The 18,177-nt window shown below is 32.6% G+C and overlaps 1 long non-coding RNA gene across 1 annotated transcript; it reads left to right on the forward strand.

Moving 5' to 3' along the window:
* The first annotated feature begins 6,449 nt into the window (after positions 1 to 6,449).
* LOC149987255 (uncharacterized) lies at positions 6,450 to 9,512 on the forward strand. Its single transcript, XR_016498954.1, has 2 exons — positions 6,450 to 6,610; positions 6,866 to 9,512. It is a non-coding gene; the product is annotated as an uncharacterized LOC149987255 (long non-coding RNA).
* The last annotated feature ends 8,665 nt before the right edge of the window (positions 9,513 to 18,177 follow it).

Here is an 18,177-nt window from a genome sequence, read left to right on the forward strand (position 1 = left end):
CTTCCATAGCATTCTCCCACTTCAACGCATCCGTGGACTTCATTGCATCATATAAGCTCAATGGATCAGCAAGAAGTGCAACATTGACATGTTCTTCATTTACTTGAAGAAAGATGTGGTCCTTCCACCATTCACCACGTGGTTTTCTTTCTCTCAAAGGATATCTCCTTGCATTTGAAGAAGACCCTTCTTCTTGCATTCCATCCTTCTTCTTCCTCAATGCTTGTCTTTTCTCACTCAAAGGTTCATAGTCTTCATCATCATCATAACCTACAATATCTTCATTGTCTTCATTGTTGGTTCTAGCAATTGAAGGCACACTATGATTTACCTTCTTTGGCACTTGATCTTGACTTTTATTTCCTCCATCCTCATCGTCATCATCATCTTCTTCTTCTTTCTTTGCTGAACTTAAAGATGTGTCCACAAACACACCTTTACTCCAACTTGGACACTCTTCTAAGTGCTCCAAAAATTCTACATTACGACTTTTGATGATCTTCTTGGTTTCTAAACACATTAGTCTATATGCTTTGGTACTTTCACAATATCCAACAAATATACATTTTGTACCTTTTGCATCAAGTTTGGACCTCATACAATCTGGTACCTTTGCATAAGCAATGCATCCAAAAATCTTCATGTGTGAAACATAAGGTTTCTTTCAACTCCAAGCTTCTTGTGGAGTCATTGATGTAATTGCACTTGTAGGGCACCTATTTCTTGTGTGCACCACATTTACCACAGCTTCCACCCAATATTCATGCCCAAGGTTTTGTGTATGAAGCATACTCCTTGCCATCTCCACAATGGTATGATTTGCTCTTTCAGCAACTCTATTTTGTTGTGGAGTGTAAGGAGTAGAGGTTTGTCTTGCAATACCTTAAATCTTCATGAAGTCATCAAAATGCTTTGACATGTATTCACCTCTATTCTCCGTTCTCAATACTTTGATCTTGCACTCACATTGTTTCTCTACAAGAGCCTTAAATTCCTTAAACTTTGAGAAACATTCACTCTTAGCTTTAATGATGTAAATCTACACTTCTCTTGAGAAATCATCAATGAATGTAACAAAGTACCTTGCTCCTCCAATTGATGGTGTCTTCATTGGTCCACAAACATCTGAGTGCACAATCTCCAACAATTTTGTTGCACGTGTTGCAACTCCACTTGAAAATGAAGCCTTTTGTTGTTTGCCTTGTATACATCGTTCACAAGCAAGTGTCATGGCATTGTGGCTGAATTGACCAAGATCCAAGCCACTTACCATGGATTGGAGCTCCTTCATGCATTTGACATTCAAATGACCAAGTTGTTGATGCCAAATTTCAAACTTGTCTTGATCTTGTGGAAAATCAGCAAATGCCGCTACTTCAACTCCATTCACCTTTTTGCAATTGATGAAGTAGAGATTTCCATCTCTAAGGCCTTTGGAAACATGTTGGCGATCCAATGTCTTGACAAAACATCCATTCATGTCAAATTGAACCTTACAACAATGTGATACAAGTTTGCTCACCGAAAGGAGGTTCTTCTTCATTTTTGGCACATGTAGGACTTCTTTCAATTTGATCTTCTTCATTTGGTCCTTCACAACAATCTCTACTACAATGGAGCCAATTCCAATGGCTTGTACCATATCATTGTCTCCCAACCTTACTTTTGTTGCTGGAATTTCTTCATAAGTGTCAAATGAACACTTGTATGGTGTCATGTGCTTAGTAGCACCTGAATCTATAATCCTTTTTGACATGGGAGCCATGGAGGCTCCTTCCTTTGCCATGAAAGCATACTCATCTCCACCAAAACTATCACTAGCATTATTTGCATTCTCCCTATCTCTTTTCTTGGCCTTGTAGTAATTTTTAGCAAAATGACCTGGTTTTCCATAAATATAGCAATTTCTCATATTGCTTTTTGAATTATGACATTGGTGAGAATAGTTACCTTTGCCTTGTCTTGAAAATAGAGCCGAATCATCACTGACAAGCTCCTTTTCTTTCCTCTTGGTCACTTCATGGGCAAGTGTTGACGTGACATAGTTCATGGTAAGCTCCTTCATATTGATGGACTCCAATGCCACAATGAGGTAGTTGTAGGATTCGGGAAGGCTCATGAGCAATGTCAACACAATGTCCTTATCATCAACTGGTTTGTCAACAACTGCTAGTTGATTAGCAAGTGTTTTTATCTTGTTAACATGAGCCATGAGGTCATCTCCTTCTTCCATCTTTACTGTCAAGTACTTCCTTCTTGTCCAAAGGATGTTGGCAAGGTTTCTACTCTCATAGATGTTGCAAAGAGTCTTTTATGCTTCCACTACTCCATTGTAAGCTATAAAATGTGAAAAGTTGGCATCATCAAGGTTTGTTGCAATCATCCCAAAAGCCTTCCTTTCACGACATTTATACTCCTTCTTCACTTTGATATCAGCATTGTCACTTGGAGGGTCTTTACTTTCATCGACAATGTCCCAAAGATCCAATGAAGCCAACAAAAGCTCTATTTTCTTCTTCCAATGGTAAAAGTTGTCACCCTTAAATTTTTCAATCACTCTCAAGCTCTCACCCTCACTTGAAGCCATATCTAAGGAAGGGATGTGTGAAAGAAAATCAAGAAAACAAGATATAGAACTCTCAAAATCAACAAGAAGGTATTGCTGCATTAGAAACCCAGAATGCCCTCTTTGTAAGTAAACAAGTGATTTCACTCTTGTATCACTCTCAACTTCACATATAAGACTTCTCACAAGTTTTACACTCTATCTAAACCTCTTGTATAAGCTTTGCCACTCTTCAATCACCCCTCTTTTCTCACAAAATACTTCTAACCTCACAAAAAATACTTCTTGTGAAAATAGAACAATCTCTTAAGAAGTTAAGTACATGAAACCACAAAGTTAGAACATCAATGATAAGTTTCAGCAAAGAAATATAACACTAGAGTTCTAAAACATCATTATATTGATTCTAACATCAACAAAGACTATGAGTGCACTTAACAATAAATAAGAGCAAAATTTCATCAACAACTAGATATATAAGAAGGATTAGAAGATAACAAACTCAAACTTCAGCAATAACCATAAGATCTACTCCTTACAATAAGAAAGAGTTCAAAGTACTTCAAAACTCACAAGTAAAGGTGAGTGGGCTCATAACCTATTAACAAAATAAGTACTTAGAAGATACAACACTTAGCATCAGTAAGGTTGCACACAAAGAGAGTATGGAGTAAGATATCTCTCACTTCCAACACCCATTACTTATAGGTGGTAGTTGATGTCCTAAAAGACAACGTCCACTCTTTGACTTTTACACACATGGCCCTAGGATCCTTTTGGCATCTCACGAGTCGCAAGACTATCTTATGTCCAATACTAATTACTCTTACGTCTTACACACATGCTCTTAGGATCCTTTGGCATCTCACGAACTACGAGGGTATCCTATGACACACACTAATGACTCATACTTAATCTTTGGATATTCCTTTGTTAATATTTTATCCTTTTGACTTTGACTCTTGGTCCATGACTTCGTCCTATATCCATTGGATGCCCTTACCATATACCAAGAGTTAAACCTTTGACCATTAGTAACTTACCTAAGGTAATATCTTATATAAGGTAATATTTTCTACTTTTACTTTAACAGTATCTCTAGTATTTGATTTAAGAATATGTTTTTATAAGTCTTTGTTAATTAAGTGCAACAAACATTTCGATATGAAATCACACATTTACAAAGAAGTATGTAAAACCATGTGTATGATACTTGAATCTTGTAAACAAACATGTAGATTTGTAATTTTTTCAAGCTTTTATACGGATTTTTTTTTAAAAAAAATAAAAAAAATCCCTAGAATACTCTACTTGTTTATTAAATAAAATACAAAATATATTGCAAGGATAACATCTCTGTTCCAACAATATGTAAAGCCATCTTTAATTTCTTTCCATACTTTTACAAGGGTAGTTGTAAACAATTAATTAATTTATTGCACCACATCTATACCACATAGAATATATAGAAGACATAATTGCAACATGATATTTCTAGTTCTATATTTGTATATTATATTTCTGCCTAAAGAATACACTATTTAATATTATATTACTCTGCATAGATTCAATAACTTTGAAACAATTAATAAAATCCCAAAGAAATACTAGAATATTCTTATAATATTAGGATCTTTTTTACACTTATAAATAAAAGAGTTGAAATATTTTATAATTTAGAAATATATTAAATATTACTACACTGTAATAAAGATATCCTTTAAAATTCCTTTGTAACACTACATTGACTAGAAATTTATTTGGTATTATTTAAAATTTTAATAGCATTATTTGATTTTTAGTGGCCAAATAACAAAATGATAAATAGAAATTATTCACTAAAAAGATTTAAATATATTTTAGCTGCAAATATACTTATATGTTTAGAAGAGCATTTGATAACAATATTAGAAATTAATAAATTATTATTCTTATATTCATGTAAAATTTCATAGTTTTTTTAATGAATTATTAGCTTTTATTCTAAAATAAATAATTTATTTATTATTTTTATTTTAATTTGAATATAATTTTATAAATTTTTATATATATAGATTAAATATTTATATGATTTCTTCTTAATTGCTTTCTTTAAAATAAGTATATATATATATATATATATATATATATATAGGGAGAAAATATAAACTTAATTTAATGAATTCATAAAATATTATAACCTTGATTTCACAATTTAAAGCATTTTTTCTTGTTTTTATCAAATCATATCTAATTGTGTTTAAAATTTATTCCTTATCTTTACACAAAAGAACCATATAATTTTACAATTAAGTTAAAAATCATATTTTTTTCTAAAATATTATTAGATTCTTTATATTATTAAATTTTATTTATAATATTTTTGCTATTGGAACTTTAAGATATAGTTCGAAATTCTCAATTGAGTATAGCAAAGTTAGTTTAATTTTAAAAAGAATGGTTTCTTCAGTGTTAATTTCAATGTTTGTTTGTTTGTTTTCCTTTTCTTTTTCAATGAGTACATCTTGTTCTTATTCTTTTTTACAATACAATTTACACAGTAAAATTTAATTTAATTTTAAAAAAATTATCTAAAATTAAATCTAATAAATAATTTCAATCTTTATTATTTGTTCTTTAAAAATGGTGTTATAATATTAAAAAATTAAGAAAAAACAACACCACGATCTGTGTTTGACAATAATTGATGATGTGCCACTTTTGCTTTGTCTTCTTCAATACCAAGATCCACAAAGCCTTTTCTAAACTTTTATTTACTTCTAGGAAATCCAATCTGAACTCTAAATTCTCTCAACTTAGACTTTCTACTTAAAGCTCAATGTGCATGTATGTATGTGGATTATGTAAAATACCACAAGTCTAGTGCATTAGATAAATACCTCAGAGTGGCGTATCATCCATAGAGGTGTTGCCTAATCCATTGCTTGCTTAGTGCCCCAAGGCATTGGAATGGCAACATGCTAGGAAATACTGTGTTTTGTACTAAATATATATTATTTAATTTTTATGCACATCTTTCACGTATAGAAGTCAGTACGGTTGGTATAGATCCTCCCTAGTCCTACTAAGTCTGCATATAAAATGCAGTTGGCAACAAGGATGTATTTATACATACATATATATCCAAAGTAAATGTTTTGGCTTCCCCTTTCTCTTTCCATGGCCCTTGTGGTTCCTTGGAATTCTCCTCTCCCTTGACCTATGGATTTCAAAGTGAAATCAATGGGCAATCTTACAAATAAATGAAACATAAAAAAATAAAAAAAAATAAAACATACTAATCATCCCCTCCAAGGTACCAATATGGGGATAGGTTTGCCATGGCCCTTTACAAATGCAACACTACTAAGTAACCTTCCTTTTTGTGTACTTTGTACTTTTTACTTTTGATTGTGTTTTCTCTGAGTGGTAGTGCGACCCAAGTTGAAAAGGGGGGGGGGTAGTGAGGAAGAGGTGACTTACTTCTACTCGCTTTCTACTACTCACTTTCTACTACTGCTGACAAAGCCACTCCACCAGCAAACTCTGGATCTCAGTATCCAGTCTCAATCTATCTCTCTCAAGGGAAAAGAAAAATCAAGGAGGGGCTGCCCAGCTCAGTAAGGCAAGGCAAACCAGGGCATGTCATGTGAGCCCCATGAAGCAGAAGAAGAAGAAGCACAAACAACAACAACAACAACAAAGCTTTGCTTGTGTGTGTGTGTTCAAGTGGGAGTGAGAGAGTACCAACAACATGGGGAACACACCATTTTGGGGGGAACATAACATTTCCTCACTCACATGCACAGAGAGGTGAGAGACTGAGGACTGTTCCCAACAACATCAACAACCCTAAATAAAACCCTATTTAGCCTGCCCATTCTTCTCAACATGACTTGTTTGTTCTTTTTTAGGGTTTTGACGCCTTCAGGGTTTCACAGTTTTAAGCCTTCTTCTGCTTCTTCTTCTTTGTTGTCTTATTCTACTTTTCAAATACATCTCAAACCAAGCAAGAGCAATGTCATTACATATTCACTTCAATTTTGGTATATTGTTCCCTTACAGGTAGAAACAAAACAGCCCCAACTTCACCATCTTTGCTGTATTGTATTGTTTTGGTTTTTGTGATTATTTTTATTTTATTTTGTTGAAGAGATTTTCCCTTGGGTTATGCTTTCCATGAGATTGTCCATCATGTCCTTGGAAGCAGCGCAGGCAATCCATGGAGCAAATCTTGGTCTTGCTGTGCCCTGTCGCAACCCCTTTTCACAGAACAGTGCTGCCTTGTGATCCTTGTTGCTGTTGTTGTTGTTATTGCAGCCCCCGGGGCAGTGCTAATGAATGTACCCCACCATTGGCAAACACAAATGAAACACAGGGAGAGCTGAGATGTGAAAGCAGGTTTTGTAGGGTACTGCTCGGAGGAAGAACCCATGTAAGCAAGCATCTTGACAGAGGGGGCCTCACTTGCCCATTTAATGCCGCATTTGGAGGCACCATTCCAAGGCTTTGTGTTGCATTACTTGTGTTGTAGCATTTGATCATCACCATTTGTGTGTACAGCTTATGTCCAGCCCAACACAAGGATACCATTTTCAGATGGGTGGGGTTATAAGATTGGACAGATTTTTGTGGATGCAAAATCAAATTATTAATTGTATTTTTTCTTTCATTCATACTCCAAATCAGTATTGGAATATGAACATCATAAAAGCAAAAATATAATAATAAAAAAAGAGATAAAGTTCCATTTGATTGGATGATTTGTATTTTATTTAAATATTTTAATCTTCAATTATGATTGCTAATTTTTATACCTTCAACCAATAATGTTATGCTTTAGCATGTCAAATAGTAAAACTCAAAAGAAACATTTATCGACAGATAAGAATTGACAAAAATAAACAACTACAAATTTTTAAGAATTATATATAAGAAAAAAATGTCAAACAAACTAATTTGTAGATGAAACCAACTTAAAAAATAATTGTTATGTTGCAACTAAAAATTAATTTTCTATTTATTATAACAGATATATGAATACTAAAATGTTTTGTGACAGTTTTACCTTTATAGTTTATGTGCATTTCAAAAGAGAAATATTAACAAACACATACTTTTACAGTTTAAAATTTATGATTTTTTTCCTGAATAAAAGTTAATAAAATGTAGTCATACACCACCTTTTAGCATAATCTTTATATTATGTCACAATTGAAAGAACTTTAATTAGAATAGGAAACTAATACATTTTATCTGTATGGTAAGAAATGCAAGAGTAAATAACTGAAATTTATGTGTAGAATATCAAGCTAGTGATAAAACATTGAAATTAAAGATGACAGGTGTATTTTTATTTCAATGACATCTAAGTAAAAACATCATTTGAAACAACTAAACTATAGACTAGTAGTGCTTTAGTAAATGAAAAAACATTCAGATCAATATGTGTGATTTTGGTACATGAAAACTGAAGGTTTATTCTTACTAGTTTTTAGAGATATTGAAGCAAGAGTTGAAAAAAAATCAAATCAATTTATTTTTAATGTATTGTAAAAAAGCATGTACCAGAAAAAAATGGTTTTAAAATTTTTAAAATAAAAGAAAAAAAAATTCCACATAAATTTGTATGTGATCTGATACTCTTTTAATCCACAGTATTATATATAGTATATTTTGAAATAAATTTAGAAACAATTATGTGTAAATATATTTAGCATTAAGAATATGTAAATAGGTTGCAAACAAACAAACAAACAAAAAAACAAACAAAAAATAAAATCAAGTTATAAATTTAATGAAAGAGCCTTATTTTCCCTTTATTTGATATTATTACTTGACACAAAAGGGGATTTATCCTACACATTGATGCGATAAAATAAATATAAAAATATTTTTTAGTTCCCATCATCCATGCAAAGTAGAGTTATGAGTACTTTGTGATAAAATTGCTATTATTTTTTTTAATTATATACTTTTGTGTATTATCGAGCAACATCGTGGTATTTTAAGATTCTATGAAACAACTTTATGCAATTTATAGACAATTTTACTCCAAATTTTGGAGTTGAAATTCTATTTTTTTATTTTGATTAAATATATAAATATAATTTGATAGCCATTGTTCTTATGCAGTTGGTTTGGCATGCTTCATTTTGTATTAAAAAAATTATTGGATGTTTGCATGTCATGATTATAAGGCACTTACAAATCATTTAATATTGCGAGCTTTGGTGGCATCTTCTAGATTAATTGTACTAAGACTACCTTTAGCACACACCTTACAACATGTAGACCAAGCTTTATACATGTTAAAAAAAAAGTTATTCCATAAAAAAAAAAAGTTCGAACATGGTTTTCATTTTGCATAAAATCTTTAAAGAAACAATCCATTTATTAAAAAAAATAGAAGAATCATAAAAGAATGCTATTTTCTACAAAAAAACCTAACCGCTACATTAATTTTAGTGGAATATCAATAATCTTACTTGTGTGCCATTCTATCAATCAAAAAAATTATTTATGTCTTGTGCATATTAAGATAAGCCAAAAGCAAGTGCTTAATAGCTTACTGAGATTGTTGAAAGAGGTGTAAGTCTGTCTAAAATTATTAATCAAAGATAATCTTCTTCTTTTTTTGAATTGTTGTAGAGAACTAATTTGGAAAATTTAATTTTTGAATTTGTAGCCGAATAATATTCTTTAATGATTTTATGTCAAGGTTTTCACGTTATTCTCTTTTTACTTTATGGTGATGATAGAGCTTTCTCCATATTAGCATATGACTTGCTGATCTAGTTTTCTAATGTACATTGATACCAGAGAGCTTATGTTCTTTGACTACATTGTCATGTTGTAAGACAACTATTTGATGAAAGAAAAAAGAAATTGTTATATTATAAAAGAGCTCATAATATCAAATTGTTTTAGAAACATAGATAAAAGTTCAGAAGGTTATAAAATAATCCAATGTTGATATTGTCTTTTGATAAAAAAAAATAAAAATAAAAATGGTTTCTACTAACTTTGAAGGACCATAAAAAAGTCATAAAAAAATTAGTTTACTAAAAATAACATCATAGACATCTTAAGTTAGAAGTAAAGAGTACTTTTGAAAAAAAATACTTATAAAAACCTCAGATTGATACTCAAAGAAGAACGGATAGAAATTTCCAAGAGACTTATTTATAGGTCTTAGAAATACTGATTTTCAAAACAAGAGGATTGATTAGAAGATTTAGCTTTAATTTTATTTTTTATTTTTTTATTTTTTATACATATAATCAGTGTATTTTTTTCAATTTTTTAAAAAATAGCAATATGGTCTAGATGATTCATTTTGATTAGTATGAATTGAAGTCTCTTTTATACAGCCTTTGTATCTATGTATATATATATATATATATATATATATATGTTTTATGGAGTTTAGTAAGTTAATTTATTGCCAATTATTCAATGTAGTGTTGTCTTTTAAATTAATGAGAGAGAGATATGATTATTAAGAATGCTTTTTATAGGAAACAACAATGGAAGAGAAAATAACTAGTAAATTAATATAGATGATGACACTACTTCTTAAATTATATAAATATATAAATATAATCTTATTATATATTTAATAGATTATAGAAAGAAAAAAAAGAATAAGATAAATGAGTAACATAAAAATGAAAGTGCTACATAGTACAATGGTAATCCTTAATAAACACATCAAGTTGTTTCATCTGTTGTATTCAATCTTTACATGTTTTGGAATTAAAACCGATCTTTATATTGTCTATTTTTATTTTTATTTTTAATAAAAATAATAATTTACCTTTTTTTCTTAATTTATTTATTTTTTAAATTCCAAATGTGCATAAGTCTGAATGCATTGCAGATATATTTGAAAAATATCTGATAGCACTGTGTGATGCTTGAGGATTTATTAATGTATTTGTCCAAGCATTTGTCCAAGTTTGAAGGTATCAAAATTATTAAACAACTTCTCATATACCATGCAATAAGTTAAGCTTTATAAATAATTTTGATTACATCGATATAAAGATTAAATGATAAATTTGTAATTTTAAGTTCCTTTGAGAGTCAAATAAAGTCAAAATCAGAATAATGTGGTGAAACAGTTTTTCAATAAACTATCATTTACACAACAAATCATTTAGAATCACAGTGTCCAGAAACATTCAAACTATGAAAGTGCTGCAATAATCCAAAATCAGTCAAGAACCCAACAAAAAAAAAAAAAAAAAAAAAAAAAAACAGCACTTTATCTTTACTTTTCCATCCATAAACTGTCTAAGAAACTCACAGTTACCATCTAATTAAACTCGGTCCTCAAAACCCATGCTCACATACAAAATCATATATATATATGTATGTATATGTGTGTGTGTGTGTGTATCATTTTGTACTGAAACATTCCTGGTACTTTGGTCTTCATTATAATTAGCTCATGTATGTTATGTGCTGGAATGAAATAAATTTCACCAAGCCACCCAATTTCAAACAATGACAGATCATAATAATAAAAAAAAGGCTGGCAATATTTCACTTGTCCTTCTGTTAGAATGAACATTAATATCCTTACATCATATTATGGATTACAACTTTAATTATAACCAAAATATAGGTATCACTACTGACTTTGAGGACCCACAAATATACTCAAGCTGACTGAATAATAGTCATTGGCTTGGAAAGTCCAATCCCCAGAATTTCAATTAAAATTGAGCATAAATTTCCCACCAAATTGGCCCTTTGGACTCAACCACAACACACACCAACTACACAACAACAACACACAACTTGATCTTCTTTCACTTAAAGTAACATCAGCATCCATGTGGGTCTGGCACCATCATCACATGGCCAAGTGGTCATGGGCACCAATCATTCATTCCATTCCAATCTCAAAGCAACTCTCGAGACAAATTTTGGTCGATCTGGCACCAACCTAACCCATTTCTGACTCCATCCAGTGGACGCCATGTCAGCACCACTGCGGGTTAACATGTCAGTCTGAGGGGATCTCTCTGTGCTGCAAACTGCTGTCTGTCCTCCTGACTACCCAAGCCCACTACTCGGGAATCGAGCTCTGTCACCGTGGGTGGCATCCACTACCGTGCCTTGAGAATCTGACAAGTCTTCCTCATAGCCTGCGGCTTAAGGGTGGCCTGCTGCGGGCACCTAATCCCAAACCAACGGTAATGGGAGCTTCGGACCCAGGGAATGACACGTACGCATCCACGTGGTTCGAAGATAGCAGTATCTGTGGACAAGGGCACGATGGGGAGGACAGAACTGCAAGCGACCCTGTATATATACAATTTAAAAACAGAATGCCCCGATTTAGCAGGATGGAATTTCCTTAAACGAAGGGTCGGATCACCCACTATTAAGCTGAGTCACGAGGCCTAGTTGCCGCTGCATTAACTATAAACACCACACATGCCCTCGTGGCGAGTTGCTGGAACTTGGCCTACCAATATAGAAAGTGGAACCACAACGAGGCTATTTTGTTTTGTAGTGACCAACTTGGAATACAGAATTCTCCACAGAAACCGGTGGCATGATTGAGACGATTAATTGATTAACTTGAGATCGACATAAAAAAAATTTAAAAGCCACGTGGATGCTGACTCAGAAGCCAAGGGGTGCTCGACTAGTGGCAAGCAGGTCCCTGAAGCTCATGACACAAAGGGGCCTGAATAATTGGGCGAACATGGCAGCCAATGGAATGGCGGCGTGGGGATAGGTACGGAACTTACCGGGGACCTATGAGCGTGGATAGGACGTGGTCGTGCGGGAAGGGGTTGGAGGAGCTCTTCTCCCTGCGATGATGTTTCCTTGCTGGGCTTCTTCTTATTCTTTTTCTGCTTTTTCTTACAATAGGCTCACGCTTCTATGTTATTATCACTATTATTCAGCTTCATGTCCGGTTTTGGTTTTCCCCACGTTTGGCTTTGTGCACTCATCAGCACATGAACACTATATATATATATATATATGTTTATGTAATTGATGTTGAGGTTGATGGTTTGCATGAATTGTGCTTTAGCATCAAACAAGAAAATAATGGTTTGACTATATGTACAATACAATTTTTGCTTTCCTTTTTTTGATAGTGCTGCATGTCTATTTTAGATACTAGTAACCTTCCTTGAAATGCAAAAATACCCTTCCTCTAACCATGTGTGCATTCATATCATTTATCATTTTAATCTTAGAATTCGATGATGCAAAACTATTCAGTAAACACTTGTGAAATACATGATGTCTAATTAATGATTGATTTATATCCATAACACAAACTAATTGCCACTTATTAAACTTCTTCTTCTTCCTCCACTTCTTTTTATTTTGTTTTCAAAATCAAATCAAGCACAAAATTCAATCTTTCAGTGAATTTGTCATGAAAATCAAAGAATAGTGTGAAAATATTTAAAAACATAAAGTATTAAATTCCAAAAAAAATCGTTGGCTTTTTAGGCAAATGAAAATGTTTGTTGTAAACGATGTTTAAACTATTTTAGGGAATTGTAGGAGCTCCGAGTAGGGCATACGTGGCACACATAGTGTGTGTGGGAGGCGAAAGGTGAGTGGAACTCCATGATCCTCACTCATATGGGCCCCACCGTGCTTTCACAACCGAATTCTATTTTGCCTTTTAGAGTCCTTGATGCTTCCGAAGTGGGTGCGGTCTGTCTCTTTCTCGTTAATGATCCACGTGGGATGATGATTATCACTACTCCTACTACCAATACCCCTTCTCTTCCCCCTTCCTGCTCCACCCTATCACCGCGTGTGCAAATCCACTATTATCCTAGATCCTCGACGGGTCCTCAAAAACAGGAGATGGCGAAGATATCTTGTCGGTGTTCTTCGACGCAACATGAAGGAGTACTGTTTCACGGCGGGGAAGAATAAGAATAATAATAGCAATAATAAGCAGTGGAGCCATTCGATTCCCATGCCTGAGCTTCGTGGTTTGGGAGCCACATTACACCACGGAATCTCCTTTTCACTTCGGTCCCTTGCCAATTCACGGCCCAGAATCGTCGTGGACTGCTGCCAAAAAGATTCCTTTAACATGTGGAATGTATCTTAATGAAGCCAGTTTACCCAAAATAGAAACAACCCATAGAGCAAATCATTGCAACGAGATTTTAATTAATTTTTGGTTGAAATTAAATAATAATGCCATGCTATAGCAACAAAAATCAGTTACACGAGTTATTAACTTTATGAGGAGAAGGCTAAAATAAATTGTATATATAAATATGTACATAAATGATATTAAGTTCAAATTTGAAATGAGTCGCATTAGAAGTGGTTCGGGCAGCTGCCCGGGTTTTGTAGAAAGTAACCATTTTCGGGGGTGAAACTGAGCCACACTGATACTTATGGGAATGGGCAGCTTCTATAAAGCTAATCATAAGCTGACAAGGAGACATGGGATCTGGTAGCAAATTGAATAAAGCCACAAGAATACTCTCTCTTCTTCATTCCCACCTCCAAAGGTGGAGAGAGAGACACACCCACTTCTTAACTACGCCAAATTTAGTCAAACCTATAATTCTACACTAGTTAGGCTGCCAAAACTAGGGTTAAAAAGCTTAAATGTTCTCATAAAAATCACTAGTCAGTGGGTGGGGGAACTGGACCCTGATTATATTTGTCTGAGGGTAGGGAGCAGAGTGGGGATATGTAAAGGGGGGAGTAATCATCGAGAGAGGTAGCTAAAAGGAAACCCCTCCCATTATTGTTTGCTCTCTCACCCTTCTTCTTCATTACTATCACCCTGCTATTTTCAAAGCTCATGTGATAAAAGGTAGACTGGTTTTAATGTGGGCTGTAAATTATGTATGAGTACAAATTGCATACATAAATATTTATATTTATATTTTATTGGGTGTTGTTAATGTTACCACAATTTTTGCTGTTGTCACAACAACCCACCATCCTCTTGACATATATACATACACATATACAACTCTTCTCCAATCAAAATTTCAAATATTTTTAACATGATATCTATATATATATATATGCATGCAATTGGAAAATAAATGTGAATAACTTGTTATGATAATAGAAAAAACTTGTGGTGGCATGTGGTGGATGGTAGATTGTAGTGACAATAGCAAAAATTGTGGTGACATTAGCCAACAAATTCAAATTTATAATTTTGAAAATAAATTTCTAGTGTAAATTTTAGGAAAATTGATTGGAAATAATATTTTATAGAAACTATATTGAAATTACAGTGGTAATCTTGACAAGTACTTTGCTAAATAATCAAGTGACAGATGAATCAACATGTTGCACCAAGTTAATAGAAGCATTTTTATTTTATTTTATAACAAAATGTTGAAAGTATTCACAATGAACTCAACACTAACAATGGCAAGTATTTTCTCTTTGGAAGTGCTTGTATTTCCAATTAAATAAAGAATATTCAAAGAAATGTCTTTGTTTTGTAGAACCTTGATCAAATAAATTGCACAACAAGATAGATCTCTTTCTAACTTTGTCTATTCCAAGAATGCAAGTGTGAGTAGAAGAGAAACCTTAAGATTTATTAAATAACTAATCACCATAGCTAAACAAAACCCTTACAACAAGCTTTTTCTCTCTCAAAAACCACTCACAAGACTTGACTTAACAAGAATATCAAGTCAAGGGGTTTTTTCTACCTAAATATTCAAACTCTAGTTGATATTAACAAAGTCAACTAATGAAAAAAACTAAATAGATGGAAAAACTCCTAAATCAAACTAAATTATATACATCCAATGGGATTTGGCACCCAATGCTGCATCATGTGACAACAACATCAAAAGCACTAATACCTCCACTAAAATAATGTAATTGTGAGGATTTTTATTACACAAAAATAATACTTAATTAACAACCATTCTTAATCTTAAGCATTCTAGCTAAGTTTTTATTTTTTATTTATTTTTATATTTTTTAAATGGTTATTTACTGCATTAGAAAAAATAGTAATAAAAAAAATGAGGATAATTTGAGTGGCAATGTTGCATGCACACTGCTTCTATGTATTGCTATTAATTGATTATTGCCAATGTTTTAGGGTTGTGGTTGATAGTAGTTTTAAAAAAAGGAAACATATTGGAAGTAAAAAAAATACAAATAATTTTGGATATTTGTGCAATATTCATTACTTGGAATCAAAAAATTTGCTGTTATTTTCAATAATCTTGCACCAAAAAGTTGTAGGAAAAATCATATTATAATCATGACCTATCAATAGTAAAAGAAAGATGCAGTATGCAACAACTAACATTTGATGCTTCAAAACCAGATAAACTTAAAATGGTGCAAAATGTCAAATATTCCATTTGCACAACATGGAATGAAGTACAAGATACAAATGAACAATGTTTGGAGAGGTGCCAAAAACAATTCATTGACCATTAAGGTCACAGTGCCTCAAAGGCATATTCTTAATGTTACTCCCAGACCAGCCCTTCATGGAACCTTCCCAAACCCTAAATCCTAAACTCAACAAAAGCAACTTACTCCATCTGCTAGATCTGGTTAAATCACAATGAACCCTAATTGTTTTTATTTCCATAGTTTCCCATGTATGTTTGGCATTAGAGATTCCTTTGAGTTTCCTCTCTGGCTCTCCTGAAAACCATAAGCAAAATAAACAAAGGTAATACAAAGTAAAACATAGTAAGCAGTGAAAGTAGAATCTACATTGACAAGTAGCTTTATTACATGAAGACAAACAAGCTACGAAGCTTGTTCCCCTTACAGTTACATAAGTGTGAATGAAGTTTGACTGTGGAGATAAGGCAACAACAGTCAATCATTGGCCTTCAAAAGTTAGTTACTCCATTTCTTCTTCTTCTTCTTCTTCAGAGAGGCCTAGTTATTCTTTCCACTACTACCACAAGTCAGATGGGGCACCCACATGGAATAATCAGGACTAATTGAATATCAAACCCTAGGAATTGAATGAATTATACATCCAACCCACCTTTTTGCAGCCTGTGTTCATGCTTCCCCTTGCAAGTCAAGATGCCAACAACCAATTTCACACAATGATAATTGGGGGGTCCAGAATAGCATAAAATAAATAAAGAAATAAACACTTGGGACCAACTCACACATTAATTTCACACCTAGTAATGATAATTGGCTGTGAGTAGGTTTGTTTGTAGATATCCCCCCCCCCTCTTCTTTTTTTATCACCACATTGAAGGAAAAGCCTCCTCCTATTGGAATATGAAATGTGCATAGTTGTGGTGGCAGAGGGTGGTTGGCATTAGCTGTAAGTTTGGTATAATGAAGAGGCATGGTGTTGTGAAGGGAAACCTGGTTGAAGATGAAGAAGAAGAAAAAAATTAAGTGAGGAATGAGAAGAAGTAAAGTGAAGAAACGAGTGAGGAATTTTGTCCTGATTCCTACTTTGTGACAAAATTCCAGTTGGTGATGCATGTGGGAAACAGGATGAAGTGGCAACTTGTTGTAGAAGACATGTGCAGATGCCAAAAGCTACCAAGTTGCTTTAAATGTCACACTTGGTAGCTTTTTCCAACTTCATGATGTCATGGGCCTAGATGCACATTGTTGCATTATGGTGTAGTTGTTGCTTAAAGCAATTATAAAAAAAACAAAAGTAAAAACATAACAAAATGAAACAAAACAATGATTACGATTCATCTTTGTTAAACAATTTGCATTGTTTTTATGGATATTTAATTTGCTTCCTATATAACACTATCAAATTCCAGTCCTACAATCTACAGGTCTACACCTTGTAACCCACAAAGGATTTCTTGCTTTCTTTCTTTCTTTTGTTTGATTACAAGTATTATTGTTCCACCCTTTCTGATTTCATATGTTTTATCTTGATGTAAGTCAACAGAAGAGTGGAACTTAGAAAAGATTGTGTATACTGCAATTGGGGTTCTATCTTGTGTCTCTTTTTGAGAAGTGAAAATAGCAGGTGGTATATAAGTCAGCAGTTTTTGCAACTTGCTTCCCTCATCTCAATTCATTTTGATTCAAGCTTTTGTGTATTTACTGCAATTGAGCTCAGTGGACTCTTTTAGTGTACCACTTTGAAAATGATTTTAAGCTGTAAATCATTATATATTTTATACGATTTTGGTAATGAAAATTATATGTATAACGTTTTATAGCATAAAAAATATAATTATATGAATATATACACAAACATACATGATTTTTAAAAAATGATAATTTGAAAAATGACTCTAGATTATTTCAACAAACATCTTATGGCTAGAACATTAAGGCACTGTTGTCATAGTAATCTACTGGAGTAACAGATAAAATGTTTTTCATAGCTTTTAAATGTGCTACACTAAAATAAAATATTAATAAATTTAGATTATGAAGAATCTAATATTACATTCAAATATTTTAAAAATTGGCATTTAAAAAATCTCGAATTTTAAATTCCATCATTAGAATAGCAAAGGAAATTTTGGAATCTGACAAAAGCTATGTATATGTATGTATGTATATATATATATATATATATATATATATATATGAAAAAAATAATATATTTAAATGAATCTATTTGAAGTGATATTAGTTATACAAATGGACCTAATTTATTTCAA

Source organism: Physcomitrium patens, chromosome 20, assembly GCF_059467195.1.
Source record: "Physcomitrium patens ecotype Gransden chromosome 20, ASM5946719v1, whole genome shotgun sequence".
In the NCBI taxonomy this organism is placed as follows: Eukaryota; Viridiplantae; Streptophyta; class Bryopsida; order Funariales; family Funariaceae; genus Physcomitrium; species Physcomitrium patens.